At 49.6% G+C, this 26,109-nt stretch overlaps 2 long non-coding RNA genes across 6 annotated transcripts in view; one reads left to right on the top strand and one right to left on the bottom strand.

Moving 5' to 3' along the window:
* The window catches only part of LOC141418604 (uncharacterized), a 22,681-nt gene extending 11,599 nt beyond the window's left edge, over window positions 1-11,082 (top strand). The window contains exons 1-4 of one of the 5 annotated variants that reach the window (XR_012443253.1): window positions 1,082-1,543; window positions 3,729-3,770; window positions 4,839-9,375; window positions 10,963-11,082. This is a non-coding gene — a long non-coding RNA (uncharacterized lncRNA). Of the gene's footprint in view, window positions 1-1,081; window positions 1,544-3,728; window positions 3,771-4,838; window positions 10,436-10,567; window positions 10,683-10,962 lie in introns of those variants that run through there. The other 4 variants (XR_012443251.1, XR_012443250.1, XR_012443252.1 and 1 more) reach the window with 4 other exon arrangements.
* Window positions 10,538-26,109, bottom strand: LOC141418605 (uncharacterized). The gene is made up of 2 exons (XR_012443254.1): window positions 25,758-26,109; window positions 10,538-11,074 (listed from the first exon to the last, which is right to left on the bottom strand). It is a non-coding gene; the product is annotated as an uncharacterized lncRNA (long non-coding RNA).

The raw sequence follows: 26,109 nt of genomic DNA, 5'->3' as shown, positions 1-26,109 counted from the left end.
AACAGCCCAGGGTGGTTTTTTAAAAAAATAATACTGGGGTTTGAGCTCAGGGCCTCATGCTTGCTAGGCAGGTGCCCTACCACTTGAACCACATCCTCAGTCCTTTTTGCTTTAGTTATTTTTCAGATAGGGTCTCACACTTTTTTGCCTGGGGCTAGCCTTAGACCTTGATCCTCCTACCCACACCTCCTGAGGAGCTGGAGTTACAGGCATGAACTACCATGCCCATCCCCAGGTATGGTTCTTTCTCGTGAGCCTGTATGTTAGGTAAACAGTTCCTATGTGAGTGCACCTGGTGTCACTCATGGCTGGTTGGCTGGAGGGCCAGCTCAGTGGGGTGTGGGGGGGTGTCCACAGTAGCCTTCCTCACCATTTTGATGTGACAGTGACACCAGCTGTTGGCTAGATTGTCTTAATTCTCTGTCACATGGCTTCTCATCTTCCAGCTTCCTTACATAGCAACTTTGGGGAAACATTCCAAGTCAGCGAAACCAGAAGCTTCTAGAATGTTCTAGTAATGGAAGTAAACTACTAGGACAGCCTAGAAGGGTGCGAGTGGGGAAACAGACCCCACCTTCTTATAAGCAGAGCAACAGGGAATGTCTGGCCACATGGAATCTACCACAGTGGGCTGGGAGTCTCCGGGCCTTGGTTTCCTCTCTGTGAGCCTATTCTTGTGGCATCTTTTTCAGAGTTGTTTGTGAGAATATAACAGACGCTGCATCCACAGTGCTTAGCATACCACCTGTCCTTCAGGAATCACCCAGGGAACAGGGACCACTGTTGTTATTGGAGCGATGATGGCGTGAACCTGGCAAACACCCGGTGGCTGGGTGGGTGCTGGGTGAGTGGCTTTTCACGTTCAAACAGCGTATGGTCCCCCAGACTTACCTGCTGCTAAGTCACTCTATTTCATGGGCTTCAGCGTAAACAGTTGCTCTTTGCTGTTGACTTTGAATACCTTGATTTCTAAAGAGACCTGGCCTGTTGCTCAATTTACTTTTTCATCATCTGTGTTTGTCTGGGAAGAGGGTGGGAGGGTGGGGATCAGGTGATTCTGCAGGCTATGTGTGTGAGCAACTACACATAAGCTCTCTCCTCTCTCTTTTCACTTCTCCCTCTCCCTTCCCCTCCCCTCTCTCCCTTCTCTCCCCTATTCCCATCCCTTCTCTGTTCCCTCCCCTAACCCCTCCCTTCTCTCCCCTTTCTTGCCCGCCACAGTTTTGGTGAAATGTAACCAAACAGTACCAATCGTGACAACCCCAGCCACACTTTCCCCTGGTCAGGGAAGCAGCAGGCAGCCCATGTTTGGAGAATGACACACTTTTTGGGGGGCATTGGGCCAGGGTGCAGTTGAGGACCAGCAGCTGTGAGGGTCTCTCCCTCCAGCCCCTCCAAAACAGAGGCCATCTTCTTCCAGGACCTGAGCCTGGGGTCTGGTATACCCCCTGGAGCCAGAACCTGTCCCCAGGGCTGCCATGGACAGGGGTGGAAGTGACTTCCTGAGCCCTGTATACCATCTACTCCGTACAGCATTGGCCAGGTGAGTGTGCGTGTTTGTGGGGGGGACATCGCCACCTACCAGTGATATGACTTCATGTGCCAGCCTTACACGGGGTGTGGGAGAGGCAGGACCTTGGGATATGAGACAAAAATACATCCTGGCCTATGCTGCAGGCTCAAAGTCCAAGGCCAGGGGAGCAGGAGAGAGAGAAGAACCCTCCAGTGCCTCTCCCAGCTGCTGCTGGCTGCCACAATCCTTGGCCTTCCTTGACTTATGGCTCTGTCTCCCTCGTCGTGTGGCCGCCTTCTTGTGTGCGTCTCCTGTTCTTACAAGGACACCAGTCACTGGAGTTATGGCCTGCCCCGATCCAGTGTGGCCTCATCTTAATTTGATTACATTTGCAAACACCTGTCCTCACTGAGGTTCTGGGTGGCCGTGAAGTTTATGGGACACTACTTAACCCAGTCCAGGAGGGGAGGCAGAGGCAGATGGTGGGGTGGCAGACAACCCAGGGTGAGATGGAAAAATTCTGTAATATAAACTTAAGGCCCCATGATTAGGAGGGGGGACCCACACTGGTGCTTCTCAGTCAGGTCCTTCTCCGAGGAGCTGTGGAGCCAGAGGAACGTGGTGCTCACATAGCCCTGACTTCTAGAGCAAGTTTGGATGCCCAGGGCTGTGGAAGCCCTGTGGATGCTCAGTGGCACTGAGCATCCTCAAACCTAGTCAGGTATCTTCTCTCAGTCTGCTTGCTACAATAGACTGCTTACCAGCATGTGTACCCCTAAACCCAAGAAACAGCCTTCTTAGTTTATTTTCTGTTGCTATAACAAAATCCTTGAGACTAGGTCATTTATAAACAATAAAGGTAGTGAGGTTAACCTGGCCCAAAAGACCAAAAATCATATATTCTCCCTCATATGTGGACATTAGATCAAGGGCAAACACAACAATGGGATTGGACTATGAGCACATGATAAAAGTGAGAGCACACAAGGGAGGGGTGAGGATAGGTAAGACACCCAAAAAACTAGCTAGCATTTGTTGCCCTTAACGCAGAGAAACTAAAGCAGATACCTTAAAAGCAACTAAGGCCAATAGGAAAAGGGGACCAGGAACTAGAGAAAAGGTGAGATCAAAAAGAATTAACCTAGAAGGTAACACCCACGCACAGGAAATCAATGTGAGTCAATGCCCTGTATAGCTATCCTTATCTCAACCAGCAAAAACCCTTGTTCCTTCCTATTATTGCTTATACTCTCTCTACAACAAAATTAGAGATAAGGGCAAAATAGTTTCTGCTGGGTATTGAGGGGGGGAGAGGGAGGGGGCGGAGTGGGTGGTAAGGGAGGGTGTGGGGCAGGGGGGAGAAATGACCCAAGCCTTGTATGCACATATGAATAATAAAATTAAAAAAAAAAAACAAAAAACAATAAAGGTTTATTGAGCTCTCAGTCCTGGAAGGCGAGCCCAAGAATACGGCGCCAGCTTCTGCTTAGGGCTTTCTTGCTGCATTATAACATGGTGGAGACTGTCACATGTCCAGACAGTGCCAAGGCGGCTTTTATAACACTCAAGATAGTCCATTAATCCATGAACAATTGATCCGTTTACGAGAGCAGCGTCTCATGACTTCAGGTCTCACCCGAAGACTGAACTTTCAGGGCCCATTTCTATAGATTACTAAAGGTCCCCTCTCACCTCTTGGTACTTCACAATGGGAGGTAAATGTCAACATGACCTCGATGGGGGACATGCAAGCCACGGCAGGGGGCTCACAAGCTAATGGAAAGTTCCAGGGCAGAACCTGGACTTCAGAGCTGGGAGGCCTCTGTGTTGAATGGGGAGGGTGGGAGGAGGCAGCTGTCCGTGGGTTTCCAGGGATCTGGGAGAATTCTACACTCAGACCTGGCTTCCAGGCTGTAAGTGAAGGTGTTTGGCAGATAGGGGAGAGGGACATGTTTTTCTCACACAGTGTGTTAGCCTGGATTGCAGCTTTAAATACGTGGACACACAAAAGCCTCCGTGTCTACCTTTTCCATGGGCCATGACAAGGTTGGCCTCACACCTGCAATCCTTAGGACTCACATCTGGCTCTGTAGGTCCTGTCACTCTGTGTAACTTGGTTTTTGTTAGTCTGTTTCATTAGAATATAAGCTTTATGAAAATAGAGACCTTTACTGTCTCCTCTGTAAATGGGTTAATAATTGCCACTGCTTTCCAGGGCTGCTGATGGTTGTGAGGCCCACCTTGCAGCAGGGACACTGTGAGTATTCACACTTGTTTCTCTTGGTCACCCTTAGGCCCCAGCTTGGGGAACAGTACTGGCTAGGATTTGTGGCATACATGATGGAATGGCAGAGGCACAAGGAGCTGTGTCCTAGCTCTCGGTCACAAACACTTTGTGAACCTAAGAGTAGAACTTAGGGGCTGACTGAGTCTCAAGACATCCCCAGAGATGAATGTGGGCCACCATGTAAGACCCAAGTCCCCAGCAAGGCAGTGTGACCAGTATGGTATTTTGAGACAATCTCCTGGGTACTGAGAGCAGCCAGGGTGGAAGATGGGGCAGACGGGGACAATGGAGGAGGAGGAGGGAGGCAGTTCTACAAGGCCAAGGGACAAGTGAGGGTGGCTTGGGTAGCATGGAGAAGCAGACAGAAAGGCACACTGCTTCCATCTACTGAGGAGGTTGAGGGAGAGAGCCTAGGAGGGCTCGGTTGTGGACAGAGGGACAGGGATGATACTGGATTTCTAGTTAGCACCACTAGGCTCAAGATGGGGGCCACAGAGGAAAATCAGGTGTGGGTGGTGGTGGTGGTGGGGGGGGGGGTCTTCAATTCAGATTTGAGCAACTTGAATTTGAGGGACCATTCAAGAACTAGACAGCCCAGGTTTGAATCCCTGAGCACATAGTGAAGTTGTATTACCCCTCTGAGCCTCAGTTTCTCCACCTGTAAAATGGAGTAAGACACCAGCTGTTAACTCTGGCTTCCCCTCTGCCTGCAGCCACAGGAGTTCTGTAGCTTTGAGGGCTTCATATCTTTCTCAGGTGTCATCCACATGTGTTCACAGTGGCCCCAACTCAGCAAATGCAATGTGTCTAGATCTTTTCCTAAAGTTTTGGCAGAAAAGTCTCTGGGAACATTCTAATTGGCCCAACTGAGTCATGTGTCCATCCCAGAACCAATCAGTGTGGTCAGGTCTAGGGGTCACGTGACTTCCTCCTTTCTGAAAGATGGAAGCAGGCATGCAAAACCCACATCTGTGCTTCATAGTCCCTGTCTGTCCAATGGAACTTTCAAGATAGGAATGTTATGTTCTTGGTCCACAGTTGGAACTCAGTTCATGCTGGTGGTTTTATTAATTGAAATTCTGGACGTGCAAATGGTCTTCCAACCTCATGCTTTAAAGTCCTTTGGAGCCAGGTATGGTGGTACATACTTGTAGTCCCAGCTACTCAGGAGGCTGAGACAGAAGCATGGCTTTAGCCCAGGCGTTCGTGGATCCCCAACACTCCCAAGCTTATGACACCCCATTTTCCTCCACCTCCTTCAAGCTTGGGAGGTGGGAGTGACAGGTCAGCTCTGAGGGGACCAAGGCATTTGTCGTGCCCCGTAATGGGAGGTCACACTGTCTATCAGTGGTCAGCTCTGACCTCTTCCTGAGCATCCTTGTCAAGACCCAGGGATTCCCCAGGCCCTTGGGGGAAATTCCAGAACCTCTGGTGTCCCTCCTCAGCCAGATGGAGGGAACAGGTTCTGCAGAGTTAGACAAAGACTTTTGTGGCTCATGACATCAGCCAGAAAATTCCAAACCACCGCCCCCCACACCCGCGAGCTGGGATGGGGATGGCTACGTTCAGCAGTCGGCTTCTGATTGGAGGAGCCTCGGAACTCCCGGCCAATCAGCAGCCTCGCTGCGAACCCTGGAACTTTATAGCTTAGCAACGAGAAATCTGGAAGAACTCTGGAATTAATTTAAGAAAAGGGGAAGAAACAACACCAAGCAGGGAATTAGCAGCCAAGTAATCAGGCTGTGAGTTTTCTTATTACCTGTGTGGCCAAGGCACGGAATGAACGCTTTGAGCATTAATTAGTAGAACTCTGGGGCTCTTTTCTTTTCTTTTTTTCTAAGTTAGGGCTGGGGTAGGGATGTGAACAGAGCTAAGAAGGGGCAGACAGAGCCGCTACAATTATTAAAGAAAAATTCACCCCGATCCTGGCTGCCACATCTTTCTCCAGGTACCTCACGGCCAGTCTTTCTTCTGAGACCATCCTGAGACATCACAGAGGCTTTGTCTGAAATGGGGACACAAGTCCCTATGGCTATCGAGGGTTTCTATGATTTCAGATGGACGCCTGGCCAGAAGTGACAGTGATTGTGACCTTGGTGGGGTCATTTGATGGCTATGAGTGCCACTTCTGTATCATCAGAGTCAGGGACTAGAAAAAGAAGTCAGTGTCACAGACCCACTCTTTTGCCCATGGCTGACAGTCTGGTCAGGGCTGGGGGAGACTAGATATTTATAATCTGTTAATCAGACAAATTAGTTCATAATTACAACTGTGCCAATATGGCAGAGAGCAAGGGGGTGCTAGTAAGAGGGAAAGGGGCCATGGTGGCGTGGTTACAAGATCTGGGGTTATCCTAGCTCTACTCAGAATGTCTTTGGGATAGGGTTGGTATCCTGAGGGAGGCTGGGCCTGGTGGATAGGGATGGGCCCATTCAGGCCTCCTGGGCCTGCAAAATTTCAGTTTGTCCTAAAATGATGGGGAAATGAGGAGCCACCAAAGTTTGTAAGAGGGGACAGGGAGCAGTCAGGTTCACAGCTTAAGAAGAGCACTGGGGGTGGGGAGTTTAGGATAGGTGGGAGGGACACAAAGGATGCTGGCTACGAGGTGACTTGTGGGCGCTGCCTCCAGGGGACTACAGACATGAAGCCCCTAAACTTCTATGGAGTCTGTGTATGACTCTCCTTAGCTAGCAAAACCCAGAGCCTTGTTTCTTGGAAAACATCCAGTAGACACCTCCTGTCTGCAGGACTGTTATGAGCAAAGCCACTGCATCCAAAGACAGGATGATGGCCCAGGACCTTCCTGGGTTAGTACCGGAAGTCCCCAGCAAGCTGACATGTTGGTCAGTCTACTCTGGGACAGGATGAAATGGAGCAGTGAGTCAGCTTCCCTTACTGCACGGGGTTTCCCATGCCTTCCCCTCAAGTTGCTGGCTGGGTGGCCTCAGACAAGTGACTTAGCCTCTCTGGGCTACTTTCTTCATTTGCAAAAATGAAGTTAGACTTAGGGAAGTTTGGGGGTTTCTGGCAGCACTGGGTTCCTGCTGATACTTCATCAGTTCCCAGATGGCTGAGTGTAGAGGACAGAGGCCCTGAACCATGGTGGCCCCAGGCAAGGAAGCTCTCCTCTCCGTGCCTAGAATATCCCCTCCATAGACAGAACAACAGTACTGACCCCCTGAAAACGTGAACAGTAAGTGTAGTTCCTCTGTGCATTTGCCACAGTTAGATATTTAGTACTCGGGAAGTATGGCTACTTCATTAAAAGGTAGAATGGTCCAGGTGCCTGTGGCTCACGCCTGTAATCCCAGCTACTCAGAAGGCAGAGATCAGGAGGATGGCAGTTCAGGGTCAGCCCAGGCTAAAAGTTAGCAAGACCCTATCTCAAACAACAACAGGCATGGTGGGGCATGCCTGTCATCCCAGCTATGGAGGAGGAGTAAGTAGGAGGACGTTGATCAGAGGCTGGTCTGGGAAAAAACTTGAGACCTTACCTAAAGGACTGAGGACATGGCTCAAGTGGTAGAGTATCTACGTAGTAAGTGCAAGGCCCTGAGTTCAAACCTCAGAACCGCTTAAAAGAAGTAAGATCAGGAGCTATGGTCTCCTAGGGAGTGATGGCCAGGGTTTTCAAAATTGGAATGTATCCTTTTTGTCACTGTCTCCATATATCAAAGACTTGTTGACCCATTTTACACATGAGGAAACTGAGGTTAAAGGTCCTGCTATTAGGTGGTGGAGTGTGATTTAGGGTCTGTTCTCTCCACTAATTGGCCTCTCCTCCCTCGGAGACCACACAAGGAAGTCAAGACTGGAGTGGGCAAGTACAGGGGAGCTGTTCTGGCTACAGGAGGGGTGTCTCCCATGACGATTTGCTCCAAAGGAAGCAGCTACATGTGTCCTGGCATGACCCTGGCAGCCTGGCCTGGCCTCGTGTGGAGGGGAGATTTACGATGCTGCTTTTCCCTCCTCACCGGTTGCCATGGAGACCGGGCGGGATACTTGAAGCTGTATGTATCCCTGGCTCGTCCCAGGGATGGATGCTAGTTGTGGATTGTGCAGACCAACCTGCTGCCCTTGAGGGAAGGGAAGGCAAGGGGTGGTGTTTACTTGTTTTCTTTTTATTATAAAAAGTTCCAAATACACAAAGGGACAGAGTGTGGGGTACCATGCACCAGCCATAGTGACCACCTTCATGGCCAGTGTTGTTCCGTGGATACCTCCTTCCTCTCCTCTCTCCTCCTGGACTATTTTGAAGCAAATTCCAGACATCAGTCATTTCTTTTGCAAATCTTTCCATACATGACTCCCAAGAAACGTTTTTTTTTTTTAAACCACCATCACCCCTATTAAAATGAACAGCAGTGCTGTTAATACCAGCAAGTGTCTGATTGGGCCCCCTGGTTCTCGGGCTGTCTTGTAAACGTGTGCGTCATAGCTGGGATGAGTAAGAATCCACGTAAGGCCCCTATTTGGGATTGGCTGGCGTGTCCTCACTAAAGTCTCAATCTACATACAGTTTCTTTCCTCTATTTTCTTCCCTTGCCATTTATTTGTTGAAGAAACTGGGTGGTTTTATGGTTTCCTCATCTGGATTTTGTTCATTGCCCTACCATCAAGGTGTTCCCCACCTTTTTTTACAAACTGGTGGTTCCATCTGAAAGCTGCTTAGATTCCTGTTGATTTGCTCCTGTTACATTTCCTAGTGGTGGCTTTGTATCCCACTCATTCCAAGGCACACATCTGGCTTCCTTTCACGTGATTTACTGGTGACCATTGTCTAAACCTGTTAGTTCACTAGAGATTGCAAAATGGTAGCATACTAATCCTTTTTTGGTGGCCCTGGGGTTTGAACTCAGAGCCACACTGGACCACTTGAGCCACACCTCCAGCCCTTTTTGCTTTTATTTTTCAGATAAGGTCTTTTTTTTTTTCTCCCAGGTAGAGTCTTGATTTTTACCCACTGACCTGGACCATGATCCTCTTATCTACACTTCCCAAGTAGCTGGGATTACGAGTGTACACCACCACACCTGGCTTATTTGAGATAGGATCTTGCTAACTTTTTGCTTGGGCTGCCTTAAGCCTCAATCCTCCCAATCTTCCTGTGTAGCTTGGATTGCAGGAGTTAAGCCACCAAGCATGGCACACTAATCTTATTCTGTCTTTATTAATGGGAATACTTCCATAAAGAGTATCAATTTATACATAATTTAGTTATCATAAGGTATAGTTCACACCAAAAAGTATAAATGCTAGATTCTTCACCTGTATTTGACAGCTTCTAAAATGAAGACTGGGTTTTGTAGCATCTTCCAAAGTTGACAAATTAATTTCTAACTTTCCTTTTCCCACCTACGCAGCATTGTGAACTCCTCATCTGGACAATAGCGAATGCTTTGATCCAGCATTGATATTATTTTTGCAGCACTGGGGATAGGACCTGGCCTGGAGCATACTAGGAAAATGCTCATGCATGGAGCTACGTCCCCAGCATCGTATCCTCCTCATTCTTCTTACTGATGCTCAAACTCTCATTTGTGGCCAGTAGGAGCCTCTTCTGTGCTGTCACCTGTATCCTTTTGGCTGTGTTTGCTGTCAGTGTTTGCTGACAGCTTTCTTGCTTCTTGATGGCACGTCGTTCCAGGCTCATCTGGAACATATCTCACCTCGGCTCTCCATGGATCTCTGAATTCTAGCTGAAAGTGGGATTTAGAGACCATATACCTGGGTGCTGTGTGCTCAGTGAGACTGAATAGGAGTTCTGTCCACCACAAAGGCTAGAAACAGCAGCCACGTGCTGTTTTATGAAGCAAAACTTAGCACGGGTTCACAGTGATGCTTCCAGCTCATATTTGGGGCTACAAGGTTTTCTCCTTACCTCTGTGTTGCACTCTGGCATCTCCTTTCTTCTATGATGGTGTGACACAGCCTGTTTCTAGAAGCAAAGCACCCCTCCCTTACCCCAGGTCTCTCTCACCAAATGGGAAGCATGCAGGGTCTCCCTCAGACGTGAATCTGAGCTTTCCCATGAGGTCATTTAGAAGGGACTCTGGGAGAAGCCCCCTCCGGGTCCCCAAGAGACTGCATGGTCATGGCCAACAGCCTTGGTCCTTCCTTGTGTCTAGCCATTCTCCATCCTGAATGCATATGGTCCCATTGTGACTTGAAAGCAACTCAGAATCTCTGGGGCTACCATCAATTTTTAAGTCCAAGGAGTTCTCATGTACATCCAAGTTGATGGTCACTGCTGAAGTCCTTGCTTCTCACTGGAGATGAGTCCTGCTGCCAGAACACATAGCTTGGGTTTGATGCAGCACTGAGCTATAGAATTTGGGCTTTTGGCAGTACTGGGGTTTGAACTCAGGGCCTCACACTTGCTAGGCAGGTGCTCTACCGCTTGAGCCACTCCACCGCCTAGACTTTCTATGATCGTCAAAATGACTTATATGTCACGTACCTTCCCGTATGGTAGCCACCAGCCACACAGGGCTATTGGATACATGACAGCCTTGCCAGTCCACCCCAAGGAGTGCAAGTTCAGTGTTTAATTTGACCTAATTTACACATCAAGAGTCACAAGTGGCTAACAGCTACCATCTTGGCTAGCACCACTCTAGAAAATTCTCTCACGTCCCAGGGCTTCACCTCTATAAAACAGGCTAGGAGGATTACTTTAGCGGGAAATTGAAGGAATTAGAAATATAAAGGAAGCTGGCGCACACGAGGCAGTCAATAAAATCCTTAATTTCTTTATTAACACCAGGCTGCTACTCTTAAAAAGAGAAGGAAGAAAGTATTCCTGGAAAACGAGTGTGAAAAGCAACCCCACCAGAGACTTAAAAAAAAAAACAAAAAACCAGACTCTAAGCTACTTCGGGGAAAGTTGGAAAATGTCCCTTAATTACAGAAGTCAGGTCACAGTGGGAGGTGATCGGTACAGGGGCTGTATTTCATTACAGATCTAGCCGCAGCTCAATAAATTAAGCAACGTCCAAATGACGGGTTGCTTTAATCCCCTCCCCTGGGACAGTTCCAAGTGGCTTGGTTTGACATTAGCACGGCCCTGCAAGGCGACACACACTGTCCTTATTACTGTCCCCCAGACCATCGTGGGTCCCTTTCTGGAAGCATCTTTGTAGTCTCTTGACTGCCTGGCAGGAGGGAGGGTGCCAAGCCCAGCAGGCCTCCTTTTGATCACAACTGGAGCCTTTTCCATCTCTGGCCTTGATGTGTTCCACGTTTTGTGCGCTGTGATTTCTGGCCAGTCTACCTGCAGCCGAGACAGAAAGGGACACGCACGACAGCTGGGCGTGGAAACCGACGCTCCAACTCCCCTCTTCTCTCTTGTGGTTTATCATCTCATGGGAGAATTTCATTTCCCCTAGAAACTTGGCATCAGAGGTGTCAGCCTGGGAACATATTTGTTTGTGTAAATTTAAAAAGAAGAATATGTTTTGACCATATTTAAGTGCTAACCATGCTAAAGAAATAAATACTGGCTTGCACGATGCTACTCGCCACAGGGTTCTGGCTCACCTCCCCAAACTCTGCCTTTGTTTATAAAACCCAAATTGATGAGAGCTCTGAACGGCTGGTCTCCTCCCTCAGGAAGCCCCAGGGACAACCACAGAAGCCATGTCCACCCCTCACCCAGGCCCACACAGAAAATTTCACTTACCTCACTGAGAATTTGCTTCCTCAGCCACACTACTTCTTTGGTAAAGTGGGAAAAGGTGTGAGAAACAGGTACCCTCTCATGGGGGTGCCACTGGGCAATTCCTCTGACCAAGAAACTCCACTTCTATAATTTATCTTACAAGTATACTTGGCTGTGTGCCAAGGAACATATGTTATACAGGAGTAGCACAAGTCTTAACCAGCAGGGGACAGCGTGGTGAGATGCTAGACGTTGTCAGAATGAGGTGTGTCTAACAGCTATGAGTCTTCAGGATATACTGTATTACCCTGACCACCTTAAACTCATAAGTAAAAAAAAAAAACAGACCATTTAGGAAGCTTGACCAGGCATGGTGATTCATGCCTGTAATCCCAGGTACTCAGGAATGAGAGGCAGGTGAATCGAGAGTTTGAGGTCAGACCAAGCAAAGTTAGTAAGATCCTATGTCAAAAACTACAAACAAAAGGGTTAGGGGTGTCACTCAAATGGCTAGAATGCATGAAGCCCTGAGTTCAAGTTCAAAATAAAAATTTTTTTTAATGAAGATTGTACAAACTGGTTTCTTTGAAAGTGAGGATGGAAGGCCAGGAGCGGGGGTTCACGCTTTGTAAAATTCCAGCAATTTGGGAGGTGGAGATCAAGGAGGATCTCAGTTCAAGGATAGCCCAGGCAAACAGTTAGTGAGACCCGCATCTCAATCAATAAGCCAGGCATGTGGTGCGCACCTGTGATTCCAGCTGAGGAAGGCGTAGGTAGGAGGCACGATCTGAGGCAGCCTCGGGCAAAAATGTAAGACCCTACCTGAAAAATAACTAAAGCAAAAAAGACTGGTGGTGTGGGTCCAAAGGGAGAGTGCCTGCCTTGCAAGTGTGAGGCCCTGAGTTCAATTTTCAAAACCATAAAAAATTGAGGTTGGAAGTATAGAAAAATTGCTAAGGGGCCCCTATTTCCTACCTTATTCTCTTGTACTATTTGTCTTATAAGGATGGAACTAATTTTTAAACTGGAATCATTAAAAATCAATGTTGTGATAAGAAACCAATTCTAGCTGGGAGTGGTGCACACACCTGTAATCACAGCGCTCTGGACACTGAGGCAGAACGATCACAAGATCAAGGCCAGCCTGGGCTACATAGCGAGACCCTGTCTCAAAAAAAAAGAAAAAAATCCCTCCTATACTCTGAGTTGAAGCAATACAGTGATCCTTTTTACAGGACTTGGTGTGAGGTCACTGGAGTGATGGCAGGCAGGACCTGTGTCTGCGTGGTTGATAACTACATAATTCATGTCCCATTCACAGTGCTTGTGTACAGCAGGTGACAAGTTGCTGAACTAATGAACGAACATCCCGCAGAGAATGGGGGTTGAGGGAGGGTCTCCCCCAAGGTCCCCAAGGTCCTTACTGGTCTCACCTCTTTGAATCCCCTTCTGCAGCTTCCCCCACCTATCCCCAGTGTCCTGTAAACCCCTTCAGGAAAGGCCCTCAGTGCAATGCCCCCTTATGGTGTACATCATCCCAACATGGCGGGGGGGGGGGTGTCTGGATCTCTGGTGCTGGAGTGGAGATGACGCTGACCCTCCAGTCTGAAAGTCAGGAAGGCACAGGAAGTGAGGCTCACGGTTGATGGAGGCTGACTTTTAGAAGCATAATGGCGCTGTGTCTGACCAGGGAGGAGCCAGCTGCCATGATTGGCTGCCAGGGTCACCCATGGCCACCTGCTTGTGTCGGGCATCCCTGGGCCCTCTGCAGCTACTCAGCTACTCTGTTCTTAAGACTGCAGCCCTGTCTGTCACCTGCTGGGATATCCGAGGACACTTGGAACCCAGGGCTAGATGGTGTGGCCAAATAAAACTACTGTGAGCTCCCAGGAGGACGGTGTAAGACAAATGGATTTTTAACTGCTTATACCAGCATGTCAGCGGAGGTCATCGTAGGTTTGGAGACCAAACAAAACGGCCTTGAGCCTTGCCCACATGCTGAGGGGGACCCAGTTGTCCTTGGGGCCTTGCCAAGAGTGGGGGTGAGCATGTCGGGCACTCAAGGGCCTACATTCCCACCTCTGCTGAGTCAGTGCTGTGTGGGCAGCCCTCAGGACGGGGGACCTGGGTTGTCCCACAGGGCCACGCTTGGCTGACAATTCTGTTGCCATCTGAAACTGAATTGTTGAACAAAGCCCCCATACTCATTTTGCCCTGGATTTTGCAGGTTAAGGAGCTGATCCCTCCTCGTGCAGGCCTGTTTCCTTCCCACCCCACAATGACCATGTCACCCAATGCTTCCCTTCAAATTCCATCCACATGGAATGTGGGTGCAGGAGACGAAGGTTTGAAACAAAAGAAAATGCTGGCCTCTCTGCCAGACAGCATAACGTGTGCTGCTTGAGTTGGCTTTAAAATACTCAGTGGGAGACAAAAGGAGCTGGAGGGAAGGCAGAGGACTGGGGACAGGCTAAAGCTGATCACTGTCAAGCCTGGATAACAGACTGACTGCTGGTGACAGCTTTTCTCTACTTCCCGCTGTGCTGGGCAAATTCCCTAATCCAAAACTGAAAAAGACAAGATAACATGGAGTTGCCTTCTGACCCAGCAAGTCTATTCCTCGCTATACCCAAGACAGATGGAAATGTACGTCCACACCACAGTGTAGGTGAACATTCATGGCTGCATCGTTCAGAGGAGGCCCAAAGTGGAAACAGCACATATGTCTAGCAACTGACAAATGAAGAAACAAAGTATGATCTACCCATGTAGTAGAAGAGTATTCAGTCATGAAAAGGAATGAAGCCCTGATACATAGTACAACATGGCTGAACCCTGAAAACATCATGACACACGAAAGGAGCCAGACTCAAAGGACTACACACTAGAATTGTGTTTATATGAAATGTCCGAAAAAGGCAAATCCATAGACAGGAGATTAGCAGTTGCTGAGGGGTGGGACGTTGGAGGATTGTTGGGGGGAGAGGGGACAGGTTGACTGCTAATAGCCATGGGTTTCTTTTTGAGGGGATGAAAATGTTCTAAAATTCATTGTAGCTGGGCACTGGTGGCTCATGCCTGTAATCCTAGCTACTCAGGAGGCAGAGATCAGAAGGATCTCAGGTTGAAGCCAGCCGGGGAAAACAGTTCAAGGGACCCTATCTTGAAAAAAAACAAAAAAAAATCACACACACACACACACACACACACACACACACACACACACACACACACACCCATACACCCACACCCCTACCTGGTGGAATGGCTCAAGGTGTAGACCCTGAGTTCAAACCTCAGTATCTCAAAAAAATGTTTTTTCATTGTGACAATGGCAGCACAGTTCTGAATCTACTCAAAGCCATTGCACTGCACACTTTATTATTTTGTTTTGTTTTCAGCAGTACTGGGGTTTGAACTCAGGACCTTGTGCTTGCTAGGCAGGAGCTCTTGACCACAGCCCCCCCTGCCCCTGGCCCTTTTATGCTTTATTTTTCTAATAGAGTCATGCATTTTTGTCCAGGATCAGCCTTCGACCAGGTTTCTCCTACCTTTGACTCCTAAGTGAGCTGGGATTACAACTGTAAGTCACAGAGCCCCAGCCAAACTGCATATTTTAAATATGAATTAGCTGTTAAGTGAATTGTATCTCAATAAAGCTATTTTAAAAAAGTCTGCCCTTCTCTCCAGTCTGCTAGGTAGCTGAGCCTCCAGCCTCCTGCCCTGTTGGGAAATCCTCCCTCCCCTTCTGGTTATCTGCTTAAGCCTTAAGTCATTTTTCTTTCTGTTTTTCATTCTCACTTCAGAGACAGGCTTTCCACAGCAGATGTGCCCCACTGAGGTTTCTTCCTAAACCACAAAACTTTCTTTCCTCTTTCAAAGTTACAAAGGGTACACCAAGTAACATATGCTACTAAAAGTGTTAAAAAGTTATGAAGGGGGTTGAGAGTGACCCCAGACACACACACACACACACACACTCATTCACTTGACAGTTATTAAAATGACAACCCCCCACCCCCAACCATTTCAGGGCATTCTGGAGAACCCCACTAACAAGTCCTAATAAGTGTTAAGTTCCAAGAGCTTCAGATTCTCTGCAAAGAAGCTGGAGCCAACTCAGCCTCTCCAGAGACACCGGCCATCTGCTCTGACATGTCACTCTGAGTCACCTCCCAGGTGGGGGTAGAGAAACACTGCCCATGTTCACATTGGTCTAACTGAAAGGCAGGTGTTCAGTCTGGCACAGGGGTAGGCAAACTGGGGTCTGTGGGCCAAATCCAGCCTACTCCTTGTTTTTATAAATAAAGTTTTATTGGAACACTGAGCCACAGCCATTCATTTGTGGAGTCATTATCTGTTTGTGGCTACTTCTGAGTTACAACAGCAGAGCCCAGAGCTGGCACGGTGGCAAAGTTACTGTCTGGCCCTTCTCAGAAAGATGTCGCCATCCGCTGGGTGGAAGATCCAGACTTGAACCTCGGCTCCTCGTGTGCTGGGATTGTGACCTTGGATATGTCAGGTCATTTTTTTAAACCACAGCATGGTGTGTCCTCATCAGAAGCCCGGCCAGTAACAGCACCTCCCATCTCTAGTCCTTGTGCAACTAAAATGATGTCATCTGTGTCAAGGGCCCAGGACACACAGGACACTCCATATGTATTGGTGGTGATGGGGCTTAGAAAACAGAGGTGACTATATTTCACCCGGCTGTTCATCCAAATGATGGCAGCAACGTTCACTATTACCACTGCCTGAAAGGCTTTTGAGCTGAGTCTTTGCATCTTAGTGGTATTTTTGCTTTGGTATTAGGACAGTGTAGATGGATTGTAATTTCAGAGGAAAAGGATCTTTCCATAAAACGTTCATGTAACAGTCCAGCAAACCATGAACTCTGACCTCTGCCTGGGTCTTGAACCTGCTCAGAATGAAAAGCTGAGTGGTTTTTTGGCTGTACTCGGTCTCTTCCTGAATCTGGGCCTGGAAGCCTTTGAACTCCCCAGGAGAGCCGGTTAAACAGCAATCCAGGGGCAGGCCTGGGGGGTGAGGGATCTTAAGAGGCCTGAGTCTTTACACCTCAGGGCTGTCCAGAAGCCAGCTGGGTGGCCAACACTGGCACTGTACCTGTGCCCTGCTTCCCCAGAAGGGGTCATTTAAGAAGGGAGTCTTGGTTCAGGAGGCTCAGCAGCTCTGGTTCTCTGCTCAGTAGTAACTAATACATGCCAGGGTCTGGAAAAACAGTGACAAAGGAGCCATGGCCTCCACCCTGAGCAGCTGCCCCTGTTTGCCTTCTCACGGGCTCCACAGATGACAGGTATTTGAGAAACCCTGCCTACCGTGAACCTTCACAGTCTTCCTGGGATTTCAGACCCACCACAAAACACTGTAATGGTGAATCAGAGAGTCACTCTGCACCCACCTGTATGCTGTGTTCCTAGCAGTGGTGGCAGCTCTAGAGCACGTTAGGTCAGGGCATGGCAGGACTGGCTCTGTAGCTTACAAAGTGAAAACGTGCGGCCCCTTCTTCTGAAACGATGGAGAATTTCAAGGAGACGACTGCAGAGTCATTAAGTCAAGTGTGGATCCCATGTCTGGGAAATCAGCCCGAATCTCAGGTCAGTGTGTGCCTGCTGAGTTAGCAGCCTTCAACCAGCTCCTCAGAGGTCTGAGCCTCAGTTTCCCCACCCTCGGAAGTTGAAAAGGTCTACCTGGGAGTTGGGGTGGATCTTACACAGTACTTAGCATGGGAGACTGGCCTGGTAATATTCTGTGTTGTCAGCCTGCTGTGAGGGTAGCATTTGTCTTACAGTAAGAGTTCATAAACCAGGCGCTGGTGGCTCACGCCTGTAATCCCAGCTCCTCAGGAGGCAGAGATCAGAAGGATCACAATCTGAAGCCAGCCTGGGCGAACAGTTCCTGAGACCTTATCTTGAAAATACCTAACACAAAAAAGCAGGGCTGATGGAGTAGCTCAAGTGGTAGAGAACTTACCTAGCAAGCATGAGGCCTTGAGTTCAAACCTCAGTACTGCCAGAAAAACAAACAAAAAAAACACTATGTCCCAGGAATTAAAGAAACACGTGCACATAGCACTCCTTCCTGAGACCGTAATGCTGACTGTTCTGCATGGATTTTTCACCCTAACATGGAATTATCCATTTCTTTCTTTGCTCTTTTGTCATCTCCCCCAACTCGAATGACAGTCCTGGGCCTCCAGCACCTGACCCGTTCTTAGCACACAGTAGGCCCTCAGTTAGACATCTTTCCATCAAAGGAAGGCCGGAAGCAGGAATCCAGCTAGGGCTGCCTGATCCAGAATCATACACGTTCACACTGGTGTGGCATAAAAGCCTGTTTCAGGGAGTCCTCTGCCAGTGCCTGGCTTTCTCAGGGTTCTCCCCATGGGGTGTAGGTAGAGAGGTGGTGAAGGGGTGCCCTGAGGGCCTGGCCCCATCCTGACAGGCTGCAGGGTGGGGGTGGAGGTGTGCTCTGGGCCAGCAGCTGTTTGTCGGCCTCTGTACCCAGCCCAGCTGGCCAGCTGGGCCCCTCTGCCACCCCCACCCCATGACACAGCAGAAAGTGAAACCAGAGTCGGCCCCTGCTGGCTGGGACCCAGCACCCGCTGGTTCCCTATAAAGCCATGGTCCCAGGGGCTGGCAGGGAGCTGGCACCCGTGCCCAGCACAGTGTGGCCCTTTGGATGAGTGCCCCTTGAGGCCAAGGGTGCTGGGGTCTGAGGTCTCTGTGTTGAGCCTGCCCCAGGTTTATTCTTCCCATTTCACTGAGGACACTGAGGCTCAGAGAGGTGCCCAGCCAGGAGGGAGTGGCTGTATCGTGCAATCCTAGAATGAGATAAATCAAGAGTCCTGGATAGGGCTGGCAGTCAAAGGCCTTGTTGGTGGGAAATGGGTGGCAGTGCCCCACTACAGAAGCAACTGGGGACATCCAGATTGTCACAACTGGGGCCCTGATGAGTTTGAATTGCAGCCCAACCACCTGCCTTCACCCCTCTCCACACCAACTACACCGCACAGAAAGTCCCTGGGAAAAACAAGAGTTCTTTACAAAGTGGACCCTTGAAAACGTTACAGACTACCATCTTGATTTCTCTCATTCTTAGGCCACCTGTGCTATATCTGCTTCATATTTTTCTTTCAAGAAACCCCACTCTTTTTACTTACAAAAATTGATGTGAAGAAAGGTCTCTTATACTCCCACCCTAAATGAGAAAACAACCGATTGCCATAAGTAGAGATTAGCTGTACAAAGAAACATCTATTAGCATAATTTATATCTTTACCCAGGTACCACTTAAAATCACCAAGCAGATGTGCATGAGTGACTTGGGAAAATTCTAAACTAAGACATAGGTTTTTTGCATGAGTAGCCAGAGGCCCAGAGAGGTTGAGTCACTTCTTTAAGGTAGCACAAAAACCGAGTCCCAGAGCTTGGGCTGGATGAAGGTGTGCTGTGCTGACTGCTGGACTGTGTCTCCCCCTCTGTCTGAGTTGCTTTTATGTCTTAGTAAATATTAGTATTAAAACCTTCCATGTTTAGTTCATTAGCTAGCTCATTTTCTTTTTGTTTCATTTATTTATTTATTTTTGGTGGCAATGGGGTTTGAACTCAGGACCTCATGCTTGCTAGGCAGGTGCTTTACCACTTGAGTCACTCTGCCAGCTCTGACTTCCCCATTTTCAAGCACCTTCAGAACTTACAAGTCATTTGACCTCATTACAACACTGGGTATGCCCCTGCACAATCTGAGCCAGGGGTGTTGCTCCTCCCTTGGTGGGTGGGGAAACTGACGCAGAGTGGAAAAATGCCCCATCTCAGGGAGCTGATAGGCCTGCCCAGAGCCCCCTGCCAAGATGAGGCTCCCAGAGGCCCTGGAGAGAACAGGCCTCATCCAATAGGTAACTCTGGGCTCTTCTCCTCTCTTCCCACCTGCCCTACACCCCCAGGAGCAGAGGCCGACTGAAGCCACAGCCAGCCTTCTCCCAGACCTCTGGAAGGCAAAAAGCGAGTTTAGCAACCAGCATCTATGCATGGCATCTTTAATTTTCCATGGTGGTAATCGGTTCAGAGCACAGCAAGGGGCTCTCTGCCAGGGAACGGGTAGGACTATGGCAGGAAAGTTCAGGGAACACCTTTCTGTCTTCTGCCAGTTGCTGGAGGCACTCAGAGCTGCCATCTTCCCAGCCCAGGGACCCCCGATGAATACTGCAAGAGCAATAAGGATTTTTAGGGGCATTATGATAGCGGAATGGAAACACATCTGCCCCCAAAAGTCCCTCATTTTCCCTGCGGTAACCAACCAACTGGAAGGAAGTGGTGGCTCTTGGAGTGCCAAAAGCCAAAACTAAAAGGGAAAAAACGCACAAAGTTAGAGCAAACGTGAAACAAGTGGACACTTTCAGGGTGTGCGGCGACAGCTCCATGCAGGCTCCCAGGGGAGGGGACCCTTGTCATCTTTGCAACTAAATGAACCTCAGTGCAGCCGCTTCAGTTCAGGGAACCACAGAGCTGGGATCCCATAGTATTTTCCAGAAATGCACATCTGAATTGTTCCCCAAAGCCTGGAGCTTTTGGTTATGCCCCCAGACCCCAAGTCATTATTCCAGAGCCTCACTGGGGATCAAAGTGAATAACCAGTCCATCAACGCCCCCTCTTCTGCATTGTGGAGACCCACATGAAAATGTCTGCAGGAGTGGCCAGAAAAACAACTGAGGAAGGTCAGCTCATGCGGTGGGGTGGCGTTTGGGAGATTGTGGCTGATGGACAAAGTCACTGTGAAGGTTCAGGTGTCCCCTCATGGGCCAGCCACTGAGGGGCGGGGATCAAGGAATGCTAGTTGAGCATGGGACCTTGGTGGCTTTGGCCAGGGGTGTCCTTGCCCCATGTCACAGCACCTGAGGGCCTTGAAAGAGTTAATGAGTCCACAGAAGCTGACACCCAAGGAGGACACTGTTCACTCAGCAAGCCACCGTATCACACTGGCTATCTCACAGAAGACAGGAGCTGGAAGCTCTCTCAGAGTTCTATGAATGGAAGTGGCCTTATTGCCACGGAACAAAAACAGGCGAAAAGCCTTCCCAACACATTCCCAGCACAGAACCCGCTCCCCAGGCACTCGAGGGCTCCTTGGCACTGGTCAGGTGGCCCTGAAGCCCTGGCAGAACCTCTGGGCATCTAGGCCAGGCCTGTGAGGGAGTCATCCCACCCCTGCCATGTGATAGCTGGCAGCCCAGCCCAGATCTCTCCTTTCTGGCTCCACCTAAAATATTCTCCCGGTGAACCTAGGGCTAAATATGGCATGGCCCACAAGTGCCCTCGTTGGGCCCTTGTAATGCCATCTTCAGATACAATGAGAAGCCCACGAGGCCGTCTGGTGGCCTGGAGTCCAGTTACTGGGGCCAAATGGGAGTCCCAGGGGTTTGGCTGACTCAGGGCTGGGCTTAGCTTCCCAGAGTGGCACACCCAATGCCAAGGCCCAGCAGGCTCCAAAACTCTTCCTTTCAGGTTTCAGCCCAGAATGTTACTCTCAGCCACCCCAAGGTGGCTTGGATGGTGCCCCTTTTTCTGCCTACTCTCCACGTCCTTGACTGGCCCACGTCCAGGCTGAAGCCCTGCTTCTCCCAGGGCAGGGGGAGAGGGGAGGACAGCACGCAAAGGCACTTTGAGGGACTCTAGAGCCCATACCCCCTCAGTCACCCCAAAGTGGCCGCAGAAGCTCTAGCCAGCAGAGGGACTTCCTTGTCTGCTGCAAAAGCACAGCTCTGGAGCTAGGGATATGGCTCAAGTGGTAGAGCGCCTGTCTGCAAGCTCAAGGACTTGAGTTTAAACCCCATAACTGCCAAATAAATAAAAGCACAACCCTGCCTGGAATCCTCTAGACCCACGTGTGTACTCACACACGGTGCATTTGCTCCGTGCCTGGGGGCTGGCCTCAGATCTGAGCATTTGAAAGGCTTTACTGAGCAAAGTGGGGTTCTGTCTCTTCCCCCCTACCCCAGAACCTATGTGGTCACCAGGCTATTGAGCCCCACAGGGTCTTTGGAGAGACCTCCCTGGAGAGTCAAACACCCACTTTTCCTGGCTGGACCACTGCAGCCTGGGCCCTGGGAGGAGAGACCTCCAGGCACCTGTTAGAGCATGTCTGGGCTCCAGGAGTGGCTATAAGGCCATGTCTGGGCCTTGGCTGGCTGTCCAGGCTATCTTGGGCCCAGATGCCAACAGGCATGGGCACTGATCTCATGGATGATTCCAGCAATGTAGCCCAGTTTGTCTCTGAGGACACTTTCACATCGCACTGCGCAGCTAACCTCAGCTTCAAGCCAGCTGCTGCCTCTCTCCCTGCCCAGGCCAAATCCTCAAGAGAAACCTAAATGTGCCACCCTGCCCCCTTCCTCCCAAAGCATTTAAAAATGTCTTTCTTGTCACACTAACACTTTTGCGTTCTCTAGGAGTGTCCCTTCCGTGCAGTGGTGCAGTCATTCTGGGACACTGAGGAAAAGTTTTGCTTTGTGGGTCTGTGGAACTCAGATGTTTTATATGAGAAAGATGTCAAATCAGAGCCTTTATTTTAAAGCTTTGTAAATATTTGCACATGTACCTACAACTGGGGACATTGAGAAAGCAGCATCTGGACACTGACTGCTTTGAAAAGAACCCATGAAGGGTTTGGGGGCTCAAGCTGACATAGGGTGATGGAAGGACCCCAAAGCCTGCTCCTTACAAACTTTCTTTAATGTCCACCCCTTTCCCTGAGCTCAGCTGGGACTGAGTGTTGGCGTTATGTTTGTGGGTGTCAGAGTCGTTGTTCGGGGTTTATTTTCACTTTATTCCACATCTAAGAACCAAAAAGAACTTTACATTTTCCTGCATCGGGGGTGGTGAGTAAGAAAGAAAATTCCAGCATAAAGTTGACTCTAATCAGTGATGTTTTGTCTTGTTTGTGTGTGTTGTTTTTTTTTGGCAAGTGACTCTAAGTACAAAGTTTGTCGTAACTTTTCACCAAACTGCTACCCTCCTGCCAGAACTAGCTGCATTTACACTGTAGTCTAAATGAAAGAAGGCTGAGCTATCTATGTGAGAATCTTCATTCTGTTCTTAAGGTGAAGGTGGGGGATGTGGGGAATCGAGAAGGAGAGGGAGTTCCCTGGCAGGACTTATCCCAGCTTTCATTGGCTTGAGTCACAGAAACAGACTTTATTTGGAAGGAAGGATTCATTCTATTTTATCCCCCAGACATACTTTATTCTTTTCTATAGTATTTCTTCCCATACAGCTTGTATATTGCTAAGAACTAAATTCAAAGTTACTCCTTTTTTTGTTTTGTTTTTTGCTTCTTCTTTTCTTTTCCTGAATCCACACTTCTTTGGGGCGGAAAAATAGCAACTGCTTAATGAAATTTCACACAGAGAGGCAAAAGGAGAAAAGCCAAAATGTATTCAGTGTACTCAAGAGTTCCATGTGGAGCTATTTTTTTTTCTTTTTGGTTGGGGAGGGGCAGGAGAAAGGGGGTAAAAATCTGAAAAGAAGCTGTAGCTCTTTGCTGAATTAACGATGACCTCACTGCAATGCATCGATTTTATAATTGCTCCACCATACTACTCTGCTTGTTTGCAGAGGGTAAAAGAGTTTGCTAAATGCAGTCCTAATCACCTGCACGGATTCAGAAGGCCGAACATAAGCCAGACCTGCACTGGGGGACGCTCACCTGATAGCAGAAATCAGCTCACTTTTAGCACAAACTCTGTCTGATTTTCCACACTTAACAATTGAGGAATTTTTAACATTTGGCATCATCGCGTCCATTATAGCTCAGCCTCTTGGCACAGCATTTGCTGTTCTGGTCTTGTTAATTCACATAAAATACCCTATTTGTAGAAGTATCATTAAAGGCTAATTTGCTGAGATATCCTTATTTAGCAAAGCAAATAGGATCTGACAGTCAGCTCAGAGGTGGCGATTCAGCAGGGCACAAATACAATTCACAGCGTGAGGACTTCCCATGGACAAGCCACGATGGAAACTGTGCTGTTTCGTTGTGTCCCGTGATAAAGAGAAAGAACGCTGGAAGCAAAGACCTTTCTACCAAGGCAGCACAAAAGCCATCTGTGTGTCCACATGCCACGTCTATCAAATCACTAAATCTCATTTCAAAAGTTTCTCAGGTACAGTTCTCTCTACTGTCCACACTTCATTTAAATCCGAGTTTGCAAATAACTTGTGTGAATGCACAACCAGAGGGAAGGGGTGTGATTGTGTGTGTGAATTAATACAATTTAATAAGGTGAATGTCCTGGGAGGAACCCTGCCTCACAGATTTCCCCCACCCCCAAACACATCACCCAGATTTTTTTTCTTAATGCTCTTGACATTGAAGTATCAAAGAAATGCAAAGAAATATTGCAATTCCAGGTGGAAACAGCACAGCTGCGTGCTGCTTTGACAAATCTAAGGTTATTAGTTTATTATTTCAGTGGTATTTTATTTGGGGGGCTTCAAACACTTTAAAACAGCCCAAGTGTCATTCTCCCCACCCATTCTGTTCGCTAAAATATCTCACTAGTCACTGGGAGGGAAAAACCCCTTTCGCTCCCCCTTTCCGGCCTCCCAAGGAGAGAGGCCCTGGAAATCACAGCAGGTCCCGCAAACCGAGATCACTCACAGGTAAGAACACCTCCTTTCACTTTTGCCAAGGTAACAAACCTCCCTTTTTGCCCTGGGAGCTTCAGATCTTTGCCCTGGGCCTTGGGGTGGGGGTGGGGGCTCCCCAGGTCTGAGTCCCTCGCTGTTAAGAATGACCCCAAAAGCGGGACTTTGTGGGCCAGTTGGATAAAACATAAACTCATCTCGCCCTCAAAACCCCGATTCTGGGCCCACAGCCTCTGCGACCTCCTTTCTCCTGGGCTCTCCACAGCCCACAGCACAGAATGCTGGCTGCCTCTGAGGCGGGATTTGGGAGAATCCTGGACAATTAAAGGAATAATTATTGGCTTTCCCTCAGGAAGGTGTTCATCTCCCTGAACAGCAAGGGGGTCACTGTGGGAGGGAGGGTTGTATTTGCCCACCTTAGGAAGTGTCCCTTACCGACCAGCACCAGGAGTCACCAATTGCCCCCAGACCAACACTCAGATCTGGAAACTTCCCAGAAAACCAGCCTCCTTCCCCCCCAAAAAAGCCCCTTAGGAAAGCACAAACCAAGAGTCTGAGGTGCCTCCTACAGCGCCCCCCCACATCTCCAGCTAAATAAAGTTTAGTTATTCATGCCACTCATTAAAGTCAAATTTGCTGCTCATCCAGATTAGGGGAATTATTTCCATCTTAATAGCTCAATTAGCCTTCAGTTCCGGGAGAGGCCACTATCCCGGGCACACCTTTTCTCCCCATTTTAACTCCCCTCCCTTTTTCACAACTTCTCCTAAAAATAAATTATAAATATGGATGTGTCCTCAGAGGGTCTGAGTGGCACATTCCACCGCTCCTCTTGGTAGGAATTGGAAGCAGGAGAAACCAGAAACGCCACTCCCCCCAAACCCCGAATCAAAATGCAGTTTTCTTTTTCCTTGAACTCTTTTTTTTTTCTTTCTTTCTAACTCGGTGTCATCTCGTGCCCTGTCACCCCAATCCACACCCCGGAACCTAGTTTTGTTTTTAACTCATGTCCAGCTAAGCTAAAGTCAACTTGCTATGGCCGCCTGCACCAACACGGAGGGGGCCCCTAACTTTTTTTAGGGGAAGGTGATAACTCTCGGGGACTGTCCTACCCGGCTTTTCCGAAGTCCCCGACCCTCGCCCCACCAGGCGCGCGCGCCGCCCCCGCGGCCCTTCCAGCCCGGCCCGGGGCGCACGTGGAGTGTCGGGGCGCGGCGGGGAGCTGGCGGCCTGCTCTCCGCACTGCATTGATATCGGGGTCACGCAGCGAGTCAGTTTCCCCAGTGGGTTTTCCGGGTTGGGGGCGGGGTGGCTGGCTTTCCACCTCCTGTTTAATTTCCAAAGCAGAGCACTGGGGAAGTGGGGCCGCCTCGCCCCTGTCCCACCTCCCGGCCCAACACGCCCCTCTGGGGAAGGAGCATGGGGGTGGGTAAGGGGCCAGCCCCCGCCACCAGGGGTGGTGGCATCGGCGGCGACCACAGCCTAGACAAGCAGTGTCTCGCGCCGGGTCCCGGGAGAGCCACGCGCTGCCCCCGCCGCCACCTCCCTCTCCGGTTCCCCGCCCCGCTCCCAGCAGCCAACCCGCACCCCCTCGGTTCCCCGTGGGGGGGAAAGGGGAGACCTGGGCACCCACCTGCCGCGATCCCTGCCCAGTTCAGGGAAGGGTGCCATGCAAGCAAATCCAGGGGGACTCACCGCCTCTGCCTCCTCCCGGGGCGCACGGGGCCCCCCGGGGCTGCGCCTTCCAGGGCTGGGGCAGGCGTGCGCGCGCGGGGCGGGGTGCGCCCCACGGGCCCTGCAGCCTCCGCGTCGATCCGAGCCAGCCTCGAATCCTCACGGTGGCTGGAGCGGGGTGGTGGAGGTGGGGGGACTTCCAGAAAAAAAAAAAAACCCGCCCCTCCCCAGACAAGATCCCAGCGATGGGCAGGGGGCGTAGGAAATGCGCGGAGCGGACGGGGCTGCACCCGGCCTCCGCGGTCCGCGGC

The sequence above is a fragment of the Castor canadensis genome, chromosome 17, assembly GCF_047511655.1.
Source record: "Castor canadensis chromosome 17, mCasCan1.hap1v2, whole genome shotgun sequence".
NCBI classification, from domain to species: Eukaryota; Metazoa; Chordata; class Mammalia; order Rodentia; family Castoridae; genus Castor; species Castor canadensis.
The sequence above is the reverse complement of the archived record's forward strand: the minus strand, read 5'-3'. Positions and strand labels throughout refer to the sequence as shown.